General features: G+C 36.9%; 1 protein-coding gene across 10 annotated transcripts in view; it reads right to left on the bottom strand.

Annotated features, from left to right (window-relative positions):
* The window catches only part of chl1b (cell adhesion molecule L1-like b), a 75,309-nt gene extending 62,937 nt beyond the window's left edge, over nt 1–12,372 (bottom strand). For 3 of the 10 annotated variants that reach the window (XM_027146754.2, XM_027146756.2, XM_027146757.2), the window contains exon 1: nt 12,102–12,372. The gene's annotated coding sequence lies outside the window, so the exon portion shown is untranslated. The remainder of the gene's footprint in view (nt 1–12,101) is intronic. The other 7 variants (XM_027146761.2, XM_027146760.2, XM_027146758.2 and 4 more) reach the window with 6 other exon arrangements.
* Between the last annotated feature and the right edge of the window lie 13,210 nt (nt 12,373–25,582).

Raw genomic sequence — 25,582 nt, 5'->3', positions numbered from 1 at the left:
TGTGTAACATAGCCTATATATATATATTTATTTTGCATTCCCTTATTCTGTCTCTAAGGATCTGGGTTTGTGTTTAGTCCATGTTGATTGTGCCAACTGAATTGGCACTTTAAGCAATAAATTGTCCTCATACATATTACACATTTATTTAGCTTGCCAGTTAGAGAGTTTCCACATTACCTACTTGGATGATGTACAGTGTTTTTTCAATGTGATGAATTATAGATGAGCTCATTAAAGGCAGACATTTGGTACACCCAATCGCAAATTTGGCTCATTGTGAATGATGATACTACAGCTGTGATTCCAAATGCAAAACTTGTTTACTTGTTTTATCTCACTCACTCACTCACTCACTCACTCACTCACTCACTCACTCACTCACTCACTCACTCACACACACACACACACACACACACACACACACACACACACACACACACACACACACACACACACACACACACACATTTTGACTATTCATACCTCCCATACAGAAGGTCTGCCTTATCAATTTCAGAAAAAACGCCTTTAACTTCCATTTCTGGCTCACGATTGTCCTTCAATGCTTGCCAATATGAGGGAGGAACAGACATATTGTTCATTACTGACAGTGTGAAGTGCAATCATCCATTCCCCAGCCACAGTGCTTTATGAATTCCCAGCGTATCTCCACACTCCACCTGTCCATCATTGAAAATGGCAGGCCAGGGCTCCTCACCCTTCCTTCTGCACAATGAGTTGAAGGTGTGCTTTGTTTTGAAACAAATTAAAAAACAATCAGCTATTGCATATATAGATAAGCACATTCTCTTTTTTAGATATATTTTTAGATATATATTTAGATATATTTAAGAACTAGTTGTTTTTTCAGTATTAGCATGAGTGATGGAATGCTTGTGTTAGCAGTCACTGTTAGTTGTGTTTTTTCATACGCACTACAGAGCATGAAAGCAAGCTGACGTGACACCACTGCTAATGCTAATGCTTCAAGCAGCGTCTGGCTTCAGGTTTGCTACCAATCCATTTTCTATTATTTACACAGCAGTGAGGATAAAAGAAGTCATTATTGCAACAAAAGGCTTCTGTGTGGTAGTAAGTAAAGTTTCAGTGGCTGAGTTATGTTTGAAGTGCCAGATTATGTTTCGCTATTAATTGAGTATCTTTATCTACTGTAACTTTGTGTACTTTTGGTAAAATTTCTACACTGGCAGTAATTTTTGTGATGTTTTCTTTTTTATAGGTTGTAGCTACAGAAGAATTCTAACTTGCAAAATTAAGGAAACCTCTAGTTGCCTCTTCTTATTGTAATTTTATCTATAAACAGCCATGAAGATGTATATCAGGACTATAAGAATCTAAATAAAGGTTTTTTAACATGGGATTGCCTATTTGGGCAAAAATGGAGAAGAGTTTGCGTGAGTACTTGTGGTCCCTTGGTATAAAAATAACCACAGGAATGTGGGGTTTAATGGATGAGTTGGCACATCAAGGCTCAAACTGTGGGAGCCAGGTAGTAAAACATTTTGGAAATGATGAGTTGGTTGTGTTTCTTTCTTTCTTTCTTCATATTTCATTATTATTCACTACAGATTCTTTAGGGAGTTTCTAAGCATCTGTAATGATATTAGATGCAGACCAGAAGGAGAGGAACTCAAGTGTCTACCATAAATCCTTTTCTTAGTTAAAAACACAAAAACACAAACTCTCTCTCTCTCTCTCTCTCTCTCTCTCTCTCTCTCTCTCTCTCTCTCTCTCTCTCTCTCTCTCTCACACACACACACACACACACACACACACACACACACACACACCTGGTAGATAGCCATAGCACACAGAAAACAAGGACATCTTAGCCATGGGGTTAGTTATGGTAGTACTGTAGGTTAGAGATGTCTGTGTATGTATGTGTTAGACAGTGTGTAGCATATATGTCAGGGCTGACATGTCAGAAAACGAGATGTCACCAAGGGCCCAGTGTGTTACCAGTTACCTATGGTAAGTATGTTAGCTAGAGTCAACCCCTATACAAAGAACAGCTACAGCCACCGCAAACACACCAGATGTAAAAAAAAAAGAAAAGTCACAGTCTGTGATGAATCAAATGCAGGCTGCCTGTCATTCACAGCTGGTGATCTTTGAAATGTGGGCAGACCTTATTTGTCCACTCAGCTGGTATGATTGACACTCTCGTAGTCCAATTACCAGCATGTGGTGCTCCTCTCTGTGAGGGTCACATATAAAGCAGACACAGACTTTTTGTGCCATTTAAGCTGACAGATTCAAGATCTGTGATATTTTCCAGACTGAACAGGGAACCAGAAATACAACATACAGTATTCTGTCTACAGTATGTATGCAGAAAGCATGTAAAGAAAAGCTGTCTTGAAGTCAGTCACCCATCAAAAAAACAGGCAATGTATTTATTAGCTTAATTGAAAAATTACAGAGGAAGATGACTAACTCACTGCACTGTTGTTGTGTAGTCCTTGATGTTTAGAATAAGACAAAGAACAGGCTTTAATGTGCTTTAGATCTGGCACACTTAAGCCAAAATGACATTAACAAACAAAAGCTGAGAGAAACTGTGACATTCGCATCACTCCTCTGCATGTCAGTGTGTACAATAACTGACACTCGGCTGAAAACGATTTAACAACTAGAGTGATGCCCCAAAAAGCTTACAACTGTCACAATGACAGACTTCAATATTTTGAGCTTGACTGGAATAACAACACACCCACTAGTAGGTGCTTGCCTGTGACAATAATACATCTATTGTTTTTGAACAAAGAATTATTCATGCATTTATTAAGATACATGCATTTTATATGTTAAAAATAAGTCTACGCTTAAGTTAACACAAATTAACTTAAATTCAGTGTGGAGCGTAATGGTCCAGAAAGCAAAGTTTTGAAAATTCATGTCCATTGCACTTATACTTGGATCTTGATCACTTGAATATCAAATACTCAGAAATATAACTATTTAATCATTGGTTAGATATCACTTAAACATTCTTATTGCCTACAATTTAGAACTTTGCGGTTATTCGGTTGTCCATCTGCGGAACCCTTAGTACAGAGCAATGTGTTTCTCTAGCTGAATGTTCTATACTCAGAATGTAGATTTTATATAGATTTCACTATTTGGCTAACTGACTAAATCTGTTTTCTGATTTGCTACCTGGTTCCTATTTTTTGTGGCAAATTATGAATTTTATTATGTGTTTAATTATGTGTAGTCTGCTATATTAAGTAGCCTATACAGTATACGGCACAAGAAATAGTTTGTAAGAAATGGGAAAGTTTACTTATTAATGTATTGGTAAGTCCAGTTAGAAATTTTTATTTATTTATTTGTTTATGCATCTGTCCATATTCTGAACTGCTTACCATACATAGGTTATTTGTGAACCTGGAATCTATCCTAGTGGACTTGGCACATAAGGCAGGGGACACCCTGGACAGGGTGCCAATCCATCACAGAGCACAATGATGCACACGCTCATGCAGCTATTCACACACTACAGAGAAAGATGGGAAACAGCTTAAAATGCTAGTCTTTGGACAGGAGGGGGAAACTTGAATACCTGGAGGAAACCCACAAAACATGAGAACATTCAAACTCTGCATACATACTGTAGAGTGGAGGCTTGAATAAAACCTGTAAAGGTACCAGCCATCTTTAACAATGGACCTGCAATTACTACCATGCTAACATTTTTCATTGCATTTAATTTCAGTAAATAATTCAAGAAAATACCAGTCTGACATATTATTTGATTTGATTTGTGAACTAAAATGAGTTTAAACACTGTTAGTTATTGAAAAACTAATAATAAACCTAATAACATAACAATATAAAGAAATGTTTATTTGAAAAATATTAGACAAAATTAAGAGCATTCTTATGTAGTCTTGTGAATTCTGGAATATATGAGGGGGGGGGAGAGAGAGAGAGAGAGAGAGAGAGAGAGAGAGAGAGAGAGAGAGAGAGAGAGAGAGAGAGAGAGAGAGAATGATGCAGATAAAAAAAAGGAAAAAGCAATCTCACACCAAAATAAAAAAGGCAAACAAATGGGGTCAGGATTTTTTCCAATACTAAAAAGGCACAGTGAGAGACATAATAAAGGTTACTGGTTCACTATAGGAGCTTCCTTGTTCATATTTGAAATTATGAACGCAGGGTTTCTGGTCCCCGAGCACAACACTGATTAATTGGTTCACTATCCTGACTGGTTTGGCATTGTCTCCTACAACAGTTGCTCTTTCTGCAGGATAAGAACATTAAGATCTGGACTATAACTGTGCTTTTGGCCCCATTGCAGGTTTTCTTCTCCATCTTTTTTCCACAGCATGCCAAGGACAGACACAAAGACAGTGTTCTCATTACACTAAAGCTAGTAAATATTTCCCAGTATTGGCTTTCATGGTAGAGTAATTCAAAGTATAAAAAGCATATAAAATGAAAGATATAGTAAGGTAAAATATTTGATGTTTATTACAAATATTTATTTTGTAACTCACTCAATGAACATTAAACGCAAATCAGAGAAACTGATCCTTTCCTTTTTACATTTTTACTGCCAAATATATATTTGTAAAAAGTTAGCTTTGAGTATTAGATATTGCATAAACTGTTTCTGCAGCTAACTGCTTAGCATGCTCTCTGCGTTCATTTAGTTGTATTGAAAGCTCATGATGAGCACACTGATGCTCAATTAGAGGATAATAGTGTCAAGCTCAAGGCCGTAAACAAGATTTTGCAATTCAGAGCACATGAGTGGATGTTGCATACATTTTGGTCTGCACTATAAATGTTACTGAAGCAATATGACCTGAAACTTTATAGTGTCCATTACAGTCCCACCAAATGGAATGAAGGCCATTGAGGAAGAGTTTGTGTGAGTCTGCTGTTTTGTGTGACAGATAGGCTTTGTGGTCTGAGCCAAATTGGAGTGTTTATTAAGAACATAGCTCATGGTAAACAAAAAGAAAGAAACGCATTAGACAGAGCATGAAACCAAAAGGTTTACCCACACAGACAGTTGTAAGCAAGCATCTGGCATCCGTATTTTAGTATGCTCGTTAAACAGAGATAACCGTGTCTGCTGACAATATGCAGTAGGAAATTAGGGCATGTGTAGCATTCTGATATTCTCAAAGCAGACAAACAGTAACAGTACATGATTAAAATAGATGTGTTGCTAAGACTAAGAACATCATGAAGAGCTATTGCAAAATTAAGGAAGATATGATGACAGAGTGAATCTCAATCGCTACTCAATTTCCATGTTTCTGGAAGTTTCTAATGACTAAATGTTGAAAGAAATGGGAAACCTCTGCATGTTTCATATCACGTTCCATAAACACAATGAGCCTTTCACTGCTAAGGTCCCCATGGCTGTCACATCTATCCTGCTTCATCCTTTCTCCCCCATCCATTCGTCCTTTCCTCAATCGTGGAGTCCCCACAACTTTGTGCATACCCTTAAATGTCTTCTATGGGGAGTACAGGGGACAAAGGTTGCTATTCCGCTGCTAGTCAAGAACATTCATCATTTTAATGGTTCTTTCCTTTGCGCACATATTCAGCTACCTACAGGCTAAAATCCTCTTTTGCAGTAATGACCTCCACACATATTAGTTTTAAGGTACACACCAAGACAGTTTTCTAAATATAATAAATTCAAGATAACATAATTTGAGTCAGTTAACATAGCCAAAGTCAGAGAAGTAGCACAACAAATTTGGATGTCTATCTATCTATCTATCTATCTATCTATCTATCTATCTATCTATCTATCTATCTATCTATCTATCTATCTATCTATCTATCTATCTATCATTGTAACTACTGACAGAAAAAAAGGAAAGGTAGACCAGCACCATATAAGGGCTTCAGTAATGATGTGCTTAGCTGCAACAGAACAGCAATGGCCATATCTCCAGTTTCTCTGAAATACCCTAGCAATCCCCAATAGCCAGAGGGTGTTTTTTCACAGCAGATATTTTTACAAACTCAAGTGTCGACCACTCCAAAACACTCATACAGTGTAATGTTATAGTAGTGTGATAATATATCAGTTAAATAATTATGCATGATAAGGATATCTTAAATACATACATTGCATCATTTGATTATTCTGGTATAGAGGTCACACTAACACACACACACTGATTGATTAATATCTTAAACCTATACAATCACTGCACATTTTATCACTTCATATTCAATTTTATATCATTTGACTAGGACACACCTGCCCTACTGCTAAAAACAGCCAGGTATGCCAAAAGGTATTCACAACACCTCATTGTTAATATTCTATAATAGATGTAATAGAAGACCAATAGTTGTATACCTTATATTTTTGAAAAACACCAGTAAACATATTTCTCACACATCCAACACTCCAGACCATTCGCTGATAAGTCATTATTATAAACAGAAACAGAAAGATATTTAAATTTCCATTCCTTTTTTGTCACAGACCAGAAATCATCTTGCAAACAGAACTTACAGCTTTTCTTCCTTTCATTCATCCTTCCAAAGTCTACTTTGCCCCATCCTGAGCAAGGCAGCCCTGAGCATGTGTGATAACATTGACCTCTCTCTCAGGTTTGTCCTTCAATAGCCCAAGCAGATTAATTGGCTGTGGCCAACCACTGGCTCAAGGGTCCTGTTTAATAAGATATGTTCTGTGCTGTACTTGCCCCCACTTCTTCTGCCCTCCCCCAGTGTTCAATGGACAGCAAAGGGTGTCATTCACATGCACTCATCCATGTAAGTCAACCTCACCCAAAGTCTTTTTTTTTCTCTCTCTTTTTTTTTTTTACAAAGAAATTCATGAGTTATGACACTGGGTTCAAACTAAGTGTGTGATTTCTGGTTTTATGAAATTGAATACAATTATAATTGGAGATTTTAAATAAATCAGCTACTTTTAGATACTGGCTAATATTAGATAGCAGTTTTAATGTATAAAATGAGAAACAGCTCATTTATCTTTAAGCCATCTATTTGACTGTATTCTTCAGTGGCTTGATTCTTTATTAATTTAATTATTCTGGTCAGAGCCGCAATTCAGAGCCTATCCAGGAAACACGTGACAAAAATGGAATATACCCTGGTAAGTCCAGTGTGCAAACTGGCAATCTTATTCTATTGAGAAAGTCAGGTACTTGTATTCGAACAGAAACACAATTTTCATAATTTTGCCTCTGACTACCATCACAATATATGAAGCAATGAAATGTGATTAAATTATAGACTTTCAGCTTTAACCCAAGGGTTTTGACAAAATTATTGCATTAACTGTTTATAAATTAAAGCCATTCATTTCATTGTGACTCCATTTTCACAGGGTAAAAAGATAATTGGACACACTAACATAAGGATATTATTTTTACTATTAGGATCCAAATACTTTGCCAGTTCCCCCCTTGTGATTCGTAGCCAGGAATTTACTGCCACCACCTTCAGTTGCTGCTTCTTTGTGTGTCTTTCCGCCTTCAGTTTTGTCTTCAGGAAGTGAAAAGCATACACAATTGGGTTGAGGTCAGGTGACTGACTCAGGCATTTAAGAACATTCAGTGTCTTTGTCTTTACATTATCCATCTGTACTGTGAAGTGCCTTCCTATCAGATTTGCAGCACTTGTCTGAATCTGATCAGACAGCATGCTCTATACACTTCAGAATTTATCCTGCTTCTTTTATCAGCAGACACATCATCAATAAACAACAGTGACCCAGTTCCATTGGCCACCACACATGCCCATGCAATAAACCTGTTTCCACTATGTTTGTCAGATGATGTGGTTTGCTTTGAGCCCTTCCTTTCACTCTCCCATCATTCTAATTTCAGTTTCATCTGTCCAAAAATTTTGTTCCAGAACTGGGCAGTTTTTTTTAGATCTTTTTTACCAAATTCTGTTCTTGAGAGTTACCGGTGATTTGCATCTTGAGATGAAACCTCTGTTTTTGATGGCAACATGAAGACATCTTTTGCAAGTAGACTTTGACAATAATATGCCGACCTCCTTAACTGTGGAAGTGTTAGACGTTGTGAAGCGGTTTTTCTTCACCAAGGAAAGAATAGTGAAAATCATCCACTTTAGTTGTTTTTCATGGTCCTCCAGGCCTTTTGCGTTGTTGAGCTTACCAGTGCATTCTTTCTTTTTAAGATTTTATTAAACTGTGGAATAGTAACTCCTAACTTTCTAACGAGTATGTTGTGTGGTGTTTTAATTATCATCTCTTTGGACCACATATTCTGGGTTCCAATTAACATCTATCAAATACAAATTCAACACTTGGAATCATTTCCAGTACTTTTATTCCCTTAGTCTGTCTTGAAATAACAAGGAAATAGACAGCCACATCTGCCTTTAAAACTGCTTTTCAGTCAATAGTCCAGTTACCTTTGAGCCTTTCACACACCCAAACTTGACAAATGAAGACTGGAGAAATAAATATAAAAAAATGCAACCTTTAAGTTTGGGTGAGTCTCTGCTCTTGATAGCCTCAGATTCTTGTTCTTAACTGATCAGTAGTCTAACCAATGTGGTCTTCGGCTGTTGTAGCTCATCCACCTCGAGTTTTGATGTTTTGTGCATGCTGAGAAGCATTTCTGATCACCAAAGTTGTGTGTAGTGATTATATAAGTTATTCTATAATTAGACTTACTGTAGAACTGTGTTTGAAAATCTCAAATCTCTCTTCTGATCTAAAAAAAAAAAAATAATCAGCAGCACCAATAGTCATTCCATGACTAAAATCACAATTTATCCAAACCTTTTAGTAATGGTAAGTTAAGTAAACCATTAAGTAATGGTACGCACTATATCATTTTCTAGGTAAAACGTACATAGTGTAGGTATAACAGGTGTACATTGGAGGATTTTACCCCAGTGATAAGGAATTTTACAGATTATTACTCTTTCTATGTGTGCAAACTGCCCCAATTTTGTCTGAATATATTACATCAAATTTACATGAAATGTTCACAGCTGTTGAGATAGTGAGCTAACATAAGCAAAACATGTGGACATTTTATTCTCAGCTCAGTTGATGCTCCATGATGCATCTTGAACACAGATGTGCTTTATTAAAATGGCGTCATTTGAAACTGAACTGTATGAGTTACAAGTGTTGTGACTCACATATACTAATTAAATTAGATTAAACTACAGTACATTCACTTTATTGCCCATTTAATCACACAAAGTACTCTTTAGTATTCTAAGTAAAGTGTACTACATCACTTTACTTGCTATAATTGTTGATGATATTGCTTTGATTATTAACATAAATAAAGCCTTTTTTAATACTGTTATAAGTGTGTTCAAATGTAAAAGCATTCTCACCAGACATGAGTTATGTCAAAGATGACAATGATAAATAAAAATTACTAGTGTAAAACTACATCATTGCTACATTATTTTTTGTTTTCATAACTCTTTATCACATCTGCTCTATACTGTACAGACACTCTGAGCCGAATTCAGGTAAATCAGACATATAACTACTTTGTTCTATTTAGGTTTGGTTATATATTTCTGCCATTTATATTTAGGTCTTAATGGAAATTTAGAAGCATCAAGTAGAAGCAAACTACATGTTAAACACTGTAATAATATTTTTCTGAGATTTGCTTTGTTCTTTCTTTCAAATATCACCCCATTCTATCCTGGTTGTTCCCCTGATCCCAACCCTCTGTCTTCTCTAGGTAAAATGTCATATTGCCTCAGATGATTTGCCACTTGGCATGAAAAATGAAGATAAAAAGGCATAGAGCATATTTTGGCAAGGACACAGGTGTTTCTGTAGTGAGTTCATATGACTAACTGAATCAGAAGTTGCATATGGAGATGGAAGCATCACTTTGGATTTGATCTAGGCTGTGATCTATAGACAAAAATAGTGATGGGCTCAAAGAATATCATCAGGGAATATCATTTTCACTCTCAAATAAAAAGCTGCAATTGTTTTCCACTATACAGGTACACACAAACTGCATAGTAGTAGGAGGAACACCTTAAACATTTTGGTAAACTACTTACGAAATATATAGGGAGACAACCTAAAATTGTAGTGCGTTTTTCCTTAATTAAATGATTAGAATGGCACCATAAAGGTTTTTATAGCAATATATCCAAATGATTATGTAATGTTTGGGTTATAAATATCAAAAAGAAATGCAACATTTCCCACTGTGTCATGTGCTAAATCCATTGCCTGACATTTGCTATGCATTTGTGGAGCTGTAGCTCATCCAATCAGTTAATTCCTTTCATTAGTTTAGAGAGGCAGAGAAGAATTTGCCCTAATTTTCTTGGTGGGGAGCTAGTGGCCTCAATAGGCATGGCTTGGCACATAAATGTTCATTAGAATCATGAGAGCATTCTATTGTGCTTGAAAACATAGGCTAAAGAAAACAACTTTGATGATTTTTTTTTTTTTTGTAAATATAATGTATGGTTGTATTGTTAGTAATTGAGAATTGATTATCAAACAATATGATATCATCTAACCAACATTCCTGTAAATAATTCCTTAGTAATACTAAGCATTGACAGATCTGAAATCATGCATATTAAATTAAGATTCACACATATGACCTTTCTTCAGTAGTTATGAACGATATGAATGATCTTTAGTCCTTTTTGTACGCTACACTATACTGTGTTAGAGCAGTCTGTTTCGTAAATCTCTACATCTTCAACCAGTAACCCATCATCCACTCTCCAATTCAATTACAAAGTCTCAGCCCACTGGAGTCTTCTGACAGCAGCATGCTGTCTGTCTCTAATGCGAATTTAATTGTTGTCATTAAATCGGTGTAGCTCATCTCACTGTAATGGCGCTTTCTCTCTCAGATATAATTTAATTTTGCAACATTACAGCAAAGCCATAGTGATCAGGTTTCTCTACAAATCGGAAATGGGAACACCTCATGAAGTGTTGGTGGAAATGGTGTGCAAACGGGTTGCTGTTTTTATAAGATGATGGGATTTCAATGCTTTACAAAAACCCTATAATAATTAATGCAATCAGGATTCAGATGCTTGTAAATTGGTAAGAATAATGAAATAGCAACAGGCATGCCAGAGAGAAACACCTCCCTCACTTCCTACTTCAGCTCACGGCTCTTCTCTGCATTTATTTATTTTTTCCATTTTACTAGCATTAACATAGAAAAAGATTTTTTTGTTTGTTTCATAAACATGTTTTAAGCTAGAACTCGATCCTCATGATACTCATTGAATTATTGCTTCCCTTATTATTCCCTTCTTCCAAGCTTCGTGCTCTCATTTTAATTGATTTTACCAACAAACACTTATACGGTTAAATCGGTACCAATATAATGCTCCCATGTTATACAATGCAACAACACATTGAAAATATCATTCAAAATAAACTATGTAGTAAAGATGCAAAAGCAGGTGCACAACATGCAGTTTAATCTATGAAATTCAGCATGTAATGAAGTGTGCTTACCAAGATCACTACACTATTCAAATGGTGTGCTTCAGTGAAAATTTTAATGATAGCCTCTTTAAAAAAAATAGAAACACAACACGTTTGATGACTTGATATTTTAGTTGGATTCATCAGATCAGATCGTAATGACTGAATGAGGGAAATGGTTGAATGAGAATTTTAAATCATTCAGAAGCTTCTCCTAATACTGTAGTCATATTTTGACTTGTTTTAAGGACGTGTATCGTATTCGCTGTCAAAAATTCTATTTGAAACTATATGTGCAACACAATCTGGCTGAAAACTCAGTCCAGACTATTCAGTACTCAAGCTGAAGTGAAAGTGATTTAAGCCTATTTCGATGCAGGAACTGAAATAACACGTAAATTATGGCATGATATCGTATAATGGAACTTTTTTAAGTAAATCCTCTCAAACAAATGATGTTCCCTGACTTTCCCATCATCATGTCCCATTGTCACTAGTACATACAGAAAAACAAAGTCAATAGATTTCACGTGGTGGAAAGCGCTTTAATCCAGAAAGAAAGCAATAATATACGTCAGAACTGACAGGGGAAAAAATATGGAAAAAATACCCATAGTTAGCTTACCGTTCTCTGAACTGTGTGGCAAGCGAAGAAATCTTGGGTGGAAAAATGCCTCGAGCGAGATTCTATATGTATTTATTTATTCTACATTTATTTAACGAAAATAAAGTAACGCAACAGCTTTCTTCTGCTTTTTGCTCTGCTCTGAATAAGATCAGTTGCGGTCAATAGCTTTTTTCAGAAATCCATGGCAACCGAGAAAAAACCTCCGCAACTTCAACACGCTGTGACCGGGTTAACACACACGCACGCACGCACGCACGCACGCACACACACACACGCATCCTCCCTACACCCCCCACTCCCAATGACAGCGACATTATTTCCGCGAACAGAATAACCAGGCGGTATGTATTAACGCGTGAGTTGGGGGAAGGGGTCTACTGGGAATGTGTCCTAAACCATTCAGAACTACTCCTGTTTAAATACAAAGTGCAACTCATGGCATTTCCGATGATTAAGAAAAAAAAAAAAAAGACGAGTAATTGACTGATGTTTTGAATGAATTGTTGAATAGGCTTATCACAGCAAGCTCTTTCGGAAATTTGAAATTCGGTTTCTGGACACAGACACTTTAAACTACATTAAAAAGTGTCACTCTATTTATTTTTTTTCAGCACCTTAGACAGCAGCATCAAATCGCTACTCGATTCAGTCTGTCTGCATTCCCATTTGTTCCAGATGGCGAAGGAATCAAGCTGAGGAAGTGGGCAGTTAGGATGGGCTGTTTAATTTTTCAGGGTCAAAGTGGACTATTTGGTGAACAGTGGGCACTAGTTTGGGGAATTTACCCCAGATGCACACACATACAGACACACACACATACAGACACACACACATACAGACACACACACACACACACACACACACACACACACACACACACACACACACACACACACACACACGCACACACGCACACACTCGCGCATGCAAAATCACTGTTTATCCAGGTCAGAGTTGCATTAGATAAAGCAAGGCACAATTTATCTAGTTTTGTTTATCTTAGCCAGTTTACTGACCAGTATGTTTTTGGACTTTATTATGAACACCAGTCTCCTTAAGCTGTTGCCTAACCATCCAATCATTTGGCAGCAGCACAATGCATAAAATCATGCAGATACAGGTCAAAAGCCACAGCTAATTTTCACATAAAATATTAGAATTGGTGAAGATTGTAATCACCCACTTAAAGTGAGTCTTGGTTGTTGGTGCCAGATGAGCTAGTTTGAGTTTTTGAACAGACAGGATGGACATATTACCTCATATAATCACACTTTACAATCATGGTGAGCAGGGAAGCATCTCAAACCTTAAGGTGTATGGGCTACAACAGCATTCCTGTCACTCAAATGAAGGAATCTGACAGATAAAGATTAGAGAAAAAAAAATCTGGTCATGTTGCTCAGGCCAGTCTGGTCATTATCCTCTGATCATTCAGTCTGGTCATTCTCTCTCATGAAAATGGTCTTTCAAAATGGGGTCCCTCTGATCACAGGATGCTTTTTGTTTTCACACAATTCTGTGTAAACTCTGGAGACTGTTGTGTGTGAAAATTGCCAGGGATCAGCAATTTCTGAAGTACTCAAACCATCCCATCTGGTACTAATAACTATGCCACAGTTAAAGTCACAGAGATTTTCTTGATTCTGGTGTTTAATGCGAATTTTAACTAAAGCTCTTGATCTGTATTTGTATGATTTAATGGATTGTACTGTTGCCACATGATTGGCTGTGTAGCTAACTGCATGAATGGGCTATAAAAATGTTTCAAATAAAAACAATGGTAATGAATGTTCTAAAAAGTGCAAAGCTCCTGAATTCCACCCCATACTGTAAGGATAGTACAATATCCTGTAAGTTTCAAGATGAGAACCATGATATATATATATATATATATATGATTAGATGTAGTATGGTGGACATGAGCTGTTACTATAGAAAACATATTTATGTCATACTAAAGAATGATTGGTTATAAATGTTGTGCTGATAATTGTATTAACTAATTAACATAATTTAATTAATTTATTTTGATTTAATAGCAAATATTACCCATTTGAGTGTGACAATGAAAAACACTGAGCTTTGTAAATTGCTATAAATAAAATGTCTTAGTCTTTGTTATTCTGTCCTAAGGTTATGTAAACCTGTAAATATCGGTTAAGTTTAACTACCATCTGCAAGCTACATTCAAAAATAATAATTTGTCACTAATAACACACTTGAGCTTAAAAATGGCATAATTTCATTCATATTTTCATCCCTCAGCATGCTTACAAATGTGGCAAAAATTGATTTAGATAAAACTAGCCAAGCTGAAAATACATAAATTCATTATCCTTAAATAGACACGATTGGAAGTAGAGGAAAAGTCATTCTTTTTCCAGGCTTGTGTAACAGTCTGCATAGCATGTATTATGTACCCACTGTTTTACACATACTATTTTGGTCAACTGAGAAATCCATTAAGATTAGATCATCTAAGCACAAGGTCAAATGAGTCATCCTGTAGCCAAAAGCTTTTTCGCTTAGTACCTTCTTATATGTCTAATACAGAAAACAAGCTAATCAACGCTAATCTAATTTTGACCAATATCATCTCATTGAGAGAAGATTACAGTACATGATGACATTTGCTAGCCACAGAGCGTAATTGGATCTTTTTATGAAGCTACCCGGTCCTCAAGGCAAGCTCTTAGCCCCAAATTGATTTATTGTCACTCAGAAGACACCTGTCACACTCTCTGATCTGCTCCAAAAGCAAAAGGAATTCTTTTTAACCCCAAGCCCACTGAGAAACTAGTAATCAGATAGACATGTGATAACACAAAACTGAGGGGGGTGTATAGCTTTGAATGACGTGTTACAGCTGGGTGAATAAAGATAAAAGGCTTTAAGGGTGGTCAAGAAAGACTTATCACAGGCTATTTTAAGCTTAAGAAAGAGGAATAGCTAAACTGAGAAATGTGTAAAAAAAATTTGATGGAAGTCATTATAACTTGATATATATGTTATGTTGGTCCACATTGGATATTGTAGCCCGGCAAGATAGGACCCAGGAACACGGAGGCATGGAAACAGTAGGTAGTTGGAAAACGTTCACTTTTATTTAGAAAAGAAGAAAAGCAGTGAAAGTAGTGGCAGTGCAGCAAGAGCGAGGTGATTCTGTGCTGAAGTGCTGGTGGGAGGCAGTGATGGAGTGTCGGAGCGACGCAAAAAACCCCACGAGTGGCGGCTGGCGTGCTGAAGAGGAGGTGTGTCTTCAATTTCTGGGAAAACAGAGGGATGTACAAAGAACCACCATTAGATTTACCCCTCACAGCACTGAGCCAGCCTTCTCTAGCAAGCCCTCTCCCAGTGGGTTAAGAGTTTGAAGTTGCTCCTGATTGGCTTCTTTGACCTTTGATTCATGTTTATGTTATTCTAGGAAATTAAAATATAAAGGCTAATACAATTATCTAAAGTTGATCTTAAATCTAGCATTTGCATCTGGATTATTTTGTTGTAGCCTCAATATGCTGGCACATATGCGAGTGAAGCAGACTATCAGTAGCCTGAATTTAATTTTGATATACACAGATCACCTATAACATTCAATACACCTGCCTAATATTGTGTAGGCTCCCCTTCTGCTACATCTACAACTGGACTCCACAAAGCCTCTGAAGGTGTGCTTTGGTATTTGACATTGTCAGCATAATGCTTGGACATTTTCCTGTTGGTACTTTAGGGGTGTTCAGGCACTTGAGTCTTGTACCATGTGTTTTTGTTTACGTTTTGTGTTCATGTGTCACATGTCTATGTGCCCCGCCATAGTCTTAATTTCTTCCTGCCACTGCACACCTGTCATTATGTCTGTATTTGTCTTACCTATTTATCCTTGCCACATTGTCTTTGGCAGCGTGGAATCCATGTCATTGTGTTGTCTTTGTGGTTACTTTTCAGTGTCTCTGTGTTGTAGTTTTGAGTTTTGGCTTCTTTTCTTTCACCAAGTTCTTTCCCCAATGTTTCCATTTTGTGTTTTCCGTTTTGTTATGTTAATAAATAGTTTTCTTAGCTATCCCTGCATTTAGGTCTGGGTTTTATCTGTGAAGGCACCCCCAGTTTCCCTGACAGAAGGATTCCGTCATATACAGACCCAGTTGGACAGCATTTGGCCTGGTCCCTATGGCTGTGGGAGCAGGCACTCTGGACCTTTCGTCGAGAATGTATATAATTTATCTGGATTATTTTGTCTCCTTCTTCAGTGCCCCACTTTCTGTCCAGCGCTCCAGTTCATTGGAAGGATATTCGCTCAACCCCTTAGCTCGAATGTGGATGTTGCTTGTTACTTCTGCTTATTTGTAGACGTTTCTCAGCCCTTTCTGCTTGGCTGTGGATGTTGCACGGCTCTTCTGATTGACTGTGGATGTCGCTAGGCCCTTCTGCTCGGCTGTGGATGTTGCTCATCCCTTCTGCTTGACATCAAAACATTAGCAATAGATCTTACAAGTTTTAGAAGGTGTAGCCTCCATCGAATCAATTTCCAGCACATTCAAAAGATGCCAGATTGGATTGAGATCTGGGAAATTTGGATCTCCGTGACCTCTTTGTCATGTTTCTCCAAAAATTCCTAAACAATTTTTGCAGTGTGTCTACCGCCATTAGGAAAAATGTAACACTGACATCCTACTGAAGTCCACTGTCAACTCTTCCCTCCCCGTTTGCTTGTAGTGTTCAAGAATTTGGTCCAAAAATATCACAGGTTCATTCTAGAGGACATTATGATAAAATCTCTGTCAGGAAAGACACGAAAAACTCTGTCAGGAAAAATTATTTACATGTGTGAAATGCTCATAACCAGGACTTTATTAGGGATTTAAAGTTGCATTTGAGTTGCATGTTCTTTGGCTCACAATACATCTAGAATTCAGGGATTACGTTTTAGTTTCCTTAAATCAATCAATCAGTCAATCAATAGATCAATCAAAATAACTTGAACAAAATAGTAAATGTAAAGAAACATACAAACAAACAAGAAACAATAACAAAAAGAAAAGGTATCTAGAATGTACATTTTTTAAAAACTAAGTATACAAGAAAATTTAGCTATTCAGATATTGTGTTTATTGTCACACAACCTTAATACATTTTCTCAAATATTGTTTAATGACGTGATATTGATTATATTATCCATTGTCTTATGAGTGCAATCCTTCTGGCTACACACACTAATTATTTCTCTTCTCAGTCTGTATGGGGGTGTAATGGCGGTGCTCACACTACCGCCTAAGCACGGCAGAAAACTGCTACAGTACTTGCCTCAACATCATGCCAGTGCTGAACAGCTGGGGCGGATCATAGAATGCCAAAAAGACAACAACCAATCAGGAGTGTTGCCAAAACTCATCATGAGGCTCAGCAATGTTGGGGAACAATGTTGAAATCGCAGTGTGCTTCGGTTGATCCCTGGTGAATGTGGCAGCAGAATTCCATAAGTGGTACAGCCCTGGCCTCAATCCTCGCTCTCAAATGGACACCCTGCTTAGGATCACTAAATGCTGGCTCCAACCAGACACAGTCAGTCCTACAGAGATTGCTAAAACGGTGGCCATGGATTGGTCTGCCCGTACTGGTTGTCCCATGTTCACATACCCTTCCTTATGCATCTGGCCCATTCCCATCCTCTGGGGGGCAATTTGGGGTCCTGCAATATGATGGGAAAACTGTGGGATCAATTATTATGCCCAGGTATGGAAGCTGAAGTCAAGGCCTTCTGCCAGTGGTGCCCCCAGTACCAGTGCACTGACCCTCAGAAGCCAGTGCCAGTGCCATGAATGGTCAGCATGGGCCATTCAACACATCAGATACCCCGAGGCATTCCCACTTTGGGAGGTCACATCCCAAAAAATAGGCAGGGAGATCCTCAGGTAAGGTTGGTTGTGAGTTTGAGGTTGGTTGTGAGTTTGAGGTTGTGAGTTTGAATCTCAGGTCCACCAAGCTGTCACTGTTGGGCCCCTCAATTGATTAGCTGTATAAAATTAGATAATTTAATAGATAAATTTTACAGGCCGGGATCACTGAGGAGTCCACCAACCTATGGTCTACTCCCATAGTCATTGTCTGAAACTGTGCAATGACTTGAGGTTTAACCAGATCTCTGGTGGACCAGCAAGACTGGGCATTCCTTGAACTCAAAAAGGCTCTTACCACCTCCCCTGTTATAAGGAACCTTGACTTTAACTTCCCATTCACTCTCCACAGTGAAGCATTTTTAATGTGTTCCCTTCAAATTATTGAGTGTCACAAGGAGGCATACAGATGTATTATCATAGAAATGATAAGTAATTAAGATTATTATGATTATTATATAGTATATATGAGCCTGTTATAGACATTTACTGTATATGCTTTTGTCAGCTTGTATTATTTAACTATAGTTTAGTAATGCAGTATGACTAAATTAACATTCATTACAAACCGTGTCCATTTTAAACAGAAGAAACCAATGGTATTACAAAGAACATAGTATTTAAAGGGTAGCAATATCTCAAACATTCATTATCATTACACAGAACATATTCGTATGATGGTTAATATAAACCTTGGTATCACAATGAAAGCTGCTGCTTAATCACATTTACAAAGGAAGGACTTTTTTTTTGTCCTACTTTTTTGTAAACCAGAAGCCGTGTGTATATAACACTGAGTGTATTTTGTTGGCATGTGCAGATTTGAGGGGCTGTTGTTTTGGTTTCACAATTAAATGAAATGGAATAGAGTTATCTTTACAATACATGCATCAGACATAATCTCAAAAGTAACATAATATTGCCTTATCTTTGGCTGTGCCATTCATACTCAATATTCTGACCCCCTGTGTGACAGCCTGTTGCCTGGGCAACTCCCCTTGATACGCCAATAAAATATTACAGTTTCATTAAGTGTATTCCAAACTCCCCTCCCACCAAAGCAACAAAATATTCCATAATGTGGATATGTCAGTCAAATCCCACTGAAGTGTTTCATCACAGAGATGGCAGCAATGGAAGTAGAAGTGTAAATGGTGGTTGAACTACAATTAATATCAGTAGATGTTTTTCCCACTGCCAGATGAAAAGGTGCGTTATTCCACATAGTTACTGAATGTGAAGGTCTCTCTTACATGTTAAATTAACAACAAGACATTAACAACAACAATAAAATACACTAAAATGCTTAAAGGTCACTGAAAAGTGCAAGGATACTGATATTAAAGGTATTCATTGTGGATTCATTGATTTTAATGGATTTATACTGTTCAATGGTTCTGATGCCCTAAAATCCCAAATAAATAATCTTCTTAACGAATATCTGGAAAAAAAAAACATTAAAAGGTTAAGCTGTATTGATTTACTTTACATATCCTGAAACACTACTGACGCATTGACTCTGAGATAATATTTATAAAATGTACACAAAAATTTGGATAGTGATGATGCCTGGTGTTTTTTTTTTTTATACGCTTGTCCAGTTTTGATGATGTATCCACTGAAGCCTCAGATTTCCGTTCTTGTCTGACAGGAGTGGAATGTGGTCTTTTGATGTGGTCTTTTGCTGCTGTAGACCAAGATTTGATATGTTGTGCCTGATGAGATGCTTTTCTGCTCAGTTGAGTGCTTATTTGAGTTACTATACACTCCTCTGATATCTCTCATCAACAAGGCATTTTAACCAGTCACTGAATGTTGTTGTTGTTGTTATGTACCATTCTGTGTAATCTCTAAAGAGATGACATCAGCAGGTTCTGAAATACTTAAACCAGCATGTCTGGCACCAACAAACATGCCAGGGTTTCATTACAGATTCAGAAAAGAGCATGAACAACAAATAAATAAAAAGCTGACCACATCATAGTGACCTAGAGGCCATATACAGCTGAAGGAAATCCCAGAAATAGTCAGGAGCCATTCTGTGAAAAAAGTTAAAATCATAAAACTCTCAATTTAATCAGGAGCCAATACAATTTGGGACAAATAAGAGAAATATGTTCCTTTTCGTTGTTCCCATTAGGAGTCTGGCTACCACATTTTGCACCATCTGCAACAAAGACATAGTGGACAGAGGTAGGCTGACATACAGGGAAATGACAGTAATCCAGACAAGATGAAATGATAGCATGGATCACATTTTCACTTCATTCTGCAGTGGATCTAAGCTGCTAAGCGATTCTCTGTACAACAGTATTGATATGCTTAACAAATTGAAGAAAGGGATAAAAAAAAAAGTGGTAGGTGAGTGTACTCTATTATGTACTCAGCAATTTTCACCTGCAGGGCACTTCTGTCGGTACATTACTTAAAACTGATAAAGCTAAAAAGACGAGAATAATTGGGCAGTGTCAAGTGCTTGCTGCAATATGAATGGCAGACCTGTTATTCAATCCTCCTTCATTATTCAAAACAATTGTTCACTAAAAAGCTATGCAAAATGTAATGATATAAGCTGCTTAAGTGTTATAATCTATACTGCAACAACTGCTATTTGTAAATGTGTCACAAAAAATGCTGTAATTTGGCTTAAATCCTATGATTGGCTACTAAGACAAAAAAATAATAATAAAAGAATTCAGCTCTTTAATGATTTGAGAGATTCTAAAATGATACACTATAGTGCCACCAACAGGATGGCTTCATCTTTGCCACTAAATTTCTACTCTTTGTGTTTTTTACTGTTGATAAATAAGAAAAGAAATTGTAGCAATGGCATTAAGAATTATGCAATCAAAATGGTATCTGAGACATAGGTGTACTGTGCTGATTCAATCAAAAGATGGTGTTTTTCTGTTCTCAAAGGTCTCTAAAGACATTGTGAAGAATATATTTCTCCATTAAAAAACAATGGCAGTAATAATTGGATGTGTTCATATTTCAGTCAGCAGCTTGCTTGACATGTCATACAGTTTCTGAGTAATTATTAGCAGGCTGGTGGCCTTGTGAGACAGCAGGTGATGTGCATACATGGGACAGACTTGTAGAGATGATCAATACAGGCTATCTAGGGGCTTTGGGTACAATTAAGCAGCATGCTAATTAAACAAAAAGTAGCTGAAAATCAATGAGTATGATGTTGGGAATATTTGCTCTGTGTCTTGGCTCCATAACATGATGTTTAATTGGAAGTCAAAACTGTAAAAGAGGGAAGAATAGCAATGGATCTATTGAACATTACAGTTCTAAGCAGAGTGACAAGCCATCATTTGACTAAACTTTCACACCACCCCTGTGTCATCAGACATCATAGTCATCGGAATTTTCAATTCCTGTACTGCTGTGGGTGACAGCCATCAGACATGGCCTCTGGCTCCTTTCGCTATGATATTTATAAAGTGACAAGTCAAACTAAAATTATTTTTTATATCTTTTTAGATAATGTCAATGATTCTCACTAATACCTTGCATCTGCTGAATGGATATAGGAAAGGGACAATGACATTAAGTGCTGGTTTGGATATAATTGCACTTATAACTTAATAGTGTGTGTAATGATCTCATATCTTAATGGCTTGTTCTGTCTAAAACTCTGTATATGATTTTATGATCAGTGTGTTAATAGGTCACTACATGACTCAGCAAGCAGCTTATCTTAATGGGCAATTCTGTGAATCATGCCAATGATCTCATAATGACAGCCATCAGGCTGGACTGTAGATTGAAAACCACTGAAGTCTGATTCAGACATTTCTGCAAGATCGCCTACGTGTGCCTATCTGTCTTCTTGTGTTGTGTCTACACAACACCACTTAGTCTGCCTCTTTTTAGACAAAATATAATTTTCTGCCCTTGTTTGAAAATGATGAAAATAGAAAAACATACCAAAGGCATCACAGAGGCTTAGTGGTTTATCATATATCATAAACAATACAAATGGCAAAACTATCATTTTGTAGATATCAGAAAAAAGGAACACAAAAGCAAAGGTTTTCTTAATATTCATTTTGTTTTCCTCCCCCTACCTTCTCCAGCAACTGCTTTGTAGCACGCAATGGTTGCTATGGAGATAGAAGCTATGGGGCATACAGGAAGTTCATTAACTATCAAATAGCATATCATTAGATATTGTCCCAAATGCAGGCCCCGTAGAATGAATGTGAGCTTTTGTTCATTTATGTTTTGGTGCAGACTCATTTCTTAATTAAATGATAGATTTATTTAGCTTTTTCTTACTGGTCTGATGATCAATCATTCACAAATGTTCTAAGTATATGGCCTGATGGAACAAAGCTGTTACTAAGATTCAGACCTGCTTAACTGAGTAAACTTGGTGGGCCACATCTATTTGTTACAAAGCTGGACCTAGAAGGCAAAGCAGGGTCGGAAACAGCTTCACAAAAGAGGGACTGATAAATCTGTCATGCCCAACAAAGTGGCTCTGCTTCTGATGCTCAAAAGCGTCTGCCTGTGTGCACAAAGGCACTCAGTGTTGCGTAAAATCTGCATTGCGCCCTGCCTCAATACTGCCCTTGCAAGTTTTGCAGTCTGTGACTCAACATGACCTGTGTCTAGCACATTTATTGACATACAGTATAGTCATCATAAGGGTTTCATTTAGTTAATGTCAGTGAAAGTACTAGCCATTTTTTTTTCTTCAGACTATTGTTTGTTGGTTATGTTCCTGTATAAAAATTGCTGGCCAACAGTTAATAGACTGATAGCTTGGTTGAGATTATTCCATAATTTTTACCAATACTGAAAGAGAGAGAGAGAGAGAGATAGAGAGAGAGAGAGAGAGAGAGAGAGAGAGAGAGAGAGAGAGAGAGAGAGAGAGAGAGAGAGAGAGAGAGAGAGAGAGAGTTGTTAAACAGTGCAATTATTTTGCAGCTGCCAAGCTAATGACAACAGAAGGATAGGTATGTATTCATGTTTCTATGAATGCCCGGACAGTTTGATTCATTAGTGGCATATTTCCATTTGCTTGTTCTGTTGTTTAGTAGCAATGACAAAGTTGACAATTTTGGAGTCATGTTTCTTCTAGTGGATCTGTGTAATATGCTGGTGGTACACCGTACTAGATAGGAAAAAACAACACACATACAGTTGCAATCAGACATATTCAGCCCCCCAAAGATTTGAAATATTTATCAATTAAAGTTATTTCAAAGAACAAAATTCTGCTTTGAATTACTTTTTTATGAGTTGAGTTGTCAAATTACACCTTGGTGATCATTGGACTTTCCAGCAAAACAATGATCCCAACCCCACCTCCAGGTAAACCAAAGCTTGGTTGAAAAAAACATCCTGGAACAATCTAGGGTGGCCTGCTCAGTCACCAGATTTAAAACCGATTGAATAGTTTTTACTGGAATGTAAAGAAGGCAGCTGCAGCACGGATGTTATCAAACATCACTGAGCTAGAGGCTTTTGCACATGAAGAATGGGCAAAGATTACAATCGAGAGGTGTAAGAAGCCTTTTGGCACTTACCAAGAACGTTTGTTAGAAGTTATAAACGCTAAAGGATGCTCCACAAAGTACTGAAGCTGGTGATTGAATAATACTGCACATTTGAACTTTTTCATTTGAACCTCAACTAACTCAACTATGTATCAATACTTTAAATATGTTTATTTTTGTCATTTATTGACATTATTGTTTGTCGACATCACTATGATGTCTTTTGAGGTAATGGGGTTAAATATTACTGATTGCAACTGTATACTGCCAATAGATCATTGCAAGAATGTAAACAATAACAGAAATGTTGCACTGCTAATATGCATTTCTAGTTTTTAAGCAATTCTGGTGGCACCATTTGTCAAAACAAATGACAAGTGCATACTTTTGAAGTCTCGATCGATTCTAATCATATAAATATTAATTTAATGCAAGAAATTTTCAGTCAAAACCTAAACTGTTTACTTCAAGTAATGTATCCAGATATCATTATCTGTTTGAAACTGAGTTTGGAAGTGAGTCCTAGGTCTTAGAGAGCATACAGTACAACCACTTAACAGAACATGATTGTAATATCTACGTATATGTGTATTCTGTCTCCGTCACAAGGTTTTGTGTGCAACAACAAACCAAATAAATCAGACTTTTATATCAGCATGGAGATTATTGTACTTTCCTGGTACTGCCAATTATGAGACAAAGTCACATTTTCAGAATAACAGACAACTGTAGAATAACTGGATGCCTTTGCTGTATTATTTAATCTATGACATATATTATTATTTATTATAGTCTTATTAAATTTGAGTTTGTCTATGTGGAATTAGAATAAGAAATGATAGCCTAGTAAATAAAATTGGAAGATAAAAAAGGATGATCTAAAAACAAACCAACCAAACAAACAAAGAATCATGCTAAATATATAAAACTAACATTGTAGTGATAATAGAACATATTTAATAATTCTGTGTTCAAACTTAATACTGAAAAGATATTATAAAAGGGGTTTGGCTGCCCTCTGCTGGTCAGTTCTAATTACCGCGTTATACTCGTAATGGTAACTATTCACCCTTGAATATATTTGTAAAAGTTTAATTCAGCTAATTAAACTTTCTTCCTAAGTTGAATTGGTTGTGATAGAGAAGGGAAAACACATGAGTGTGCAGGACAGATGATAATTCAGGACTAGGCTTGGGAATCACATCAAACTCAATTCTCTTAAAACTATCCTACCTTGTCTCTATTTCCTGGCCAAGCTTCTGACTGTTATGTCATCATTCAGTCAATATAAATGAGACTTTCAAGATGTAGAGGGTATAATTGTATGTGGTCTTTAAATTAATGCAATGTGTCTTAATCTTGTTTTGTATTGTGTTTGTGTTGGGCTGCATTTTAAGCCCTCTTCTCTTGTTCATACATACTTGTATCTTTTCTGAATTGATCTTCAACGTTCTTAAAGTATATATGTTAGTTTATTCCACATGTGCAATACATTGGTTTGTTCATTTCCATACCTGTTTACACCTTTGAAACCACTCATGCATTCTGGGGGAGTCAGTGGTCTTAGCATTCCATGGTAACAGGTTGATTATTTAAGGTATACTGAAATAGGGTGGGATGAGATGAGTAGAGATTTCTGAGCATATTTTTCCCAGGGTAAGAATCAGGACCAATCCTCTGGGTTCTCAGCTCAGAAGGTTCCCAGCAAGCTATTTCCTGGCTAACAATTTCCACTTTTGCCTGTTGGTGATACTGAGACCTGAGACATATTGTGACTTGTAATTTCTTCATGAATGGTTTGCACACATTGGAATTGGTGTTTATCTGACATAAAAACCTCAGGGATTCCAAAGTATCTAAATATATGTGTGGTCTGATGGAGGTCTGATTTTAAAGCTGAAGGAAATGCAGATATGGGAATTAACTCAGTTATGATGACCTGTCTATGATGACCAGAGCGATGGTATTTTACATAAATGGTGTGAGGTCTGTGATAATGTCTAATGGTAAATCCTATCTTTCTTGACTTTATCTTTAAAGAATTGAAGGAAATTAACTTGTGGATATATGA

The sequence above is a fragment of the Tachysurus fulvidraco genome, chromosome 5 (assembly GCF_022655615.1).
Source record: "Tachysurus fulvidraco isolate hzauxx_2018 chromosome 5, HZAU_PFXX_2.0, whole genome shotgun sequence".
NCBI classification, from domain to species: Eukaryota; Metazoa; Chordata; class Actinopteri; order Siluriformes; family Bagridae; genus Tachysurus; species Tachysurus fulvidraco.
Note: the sequence above shows the minus strand (reverse complement) of the source record. Positions and strands in the feature narration are given on the sequence as shown.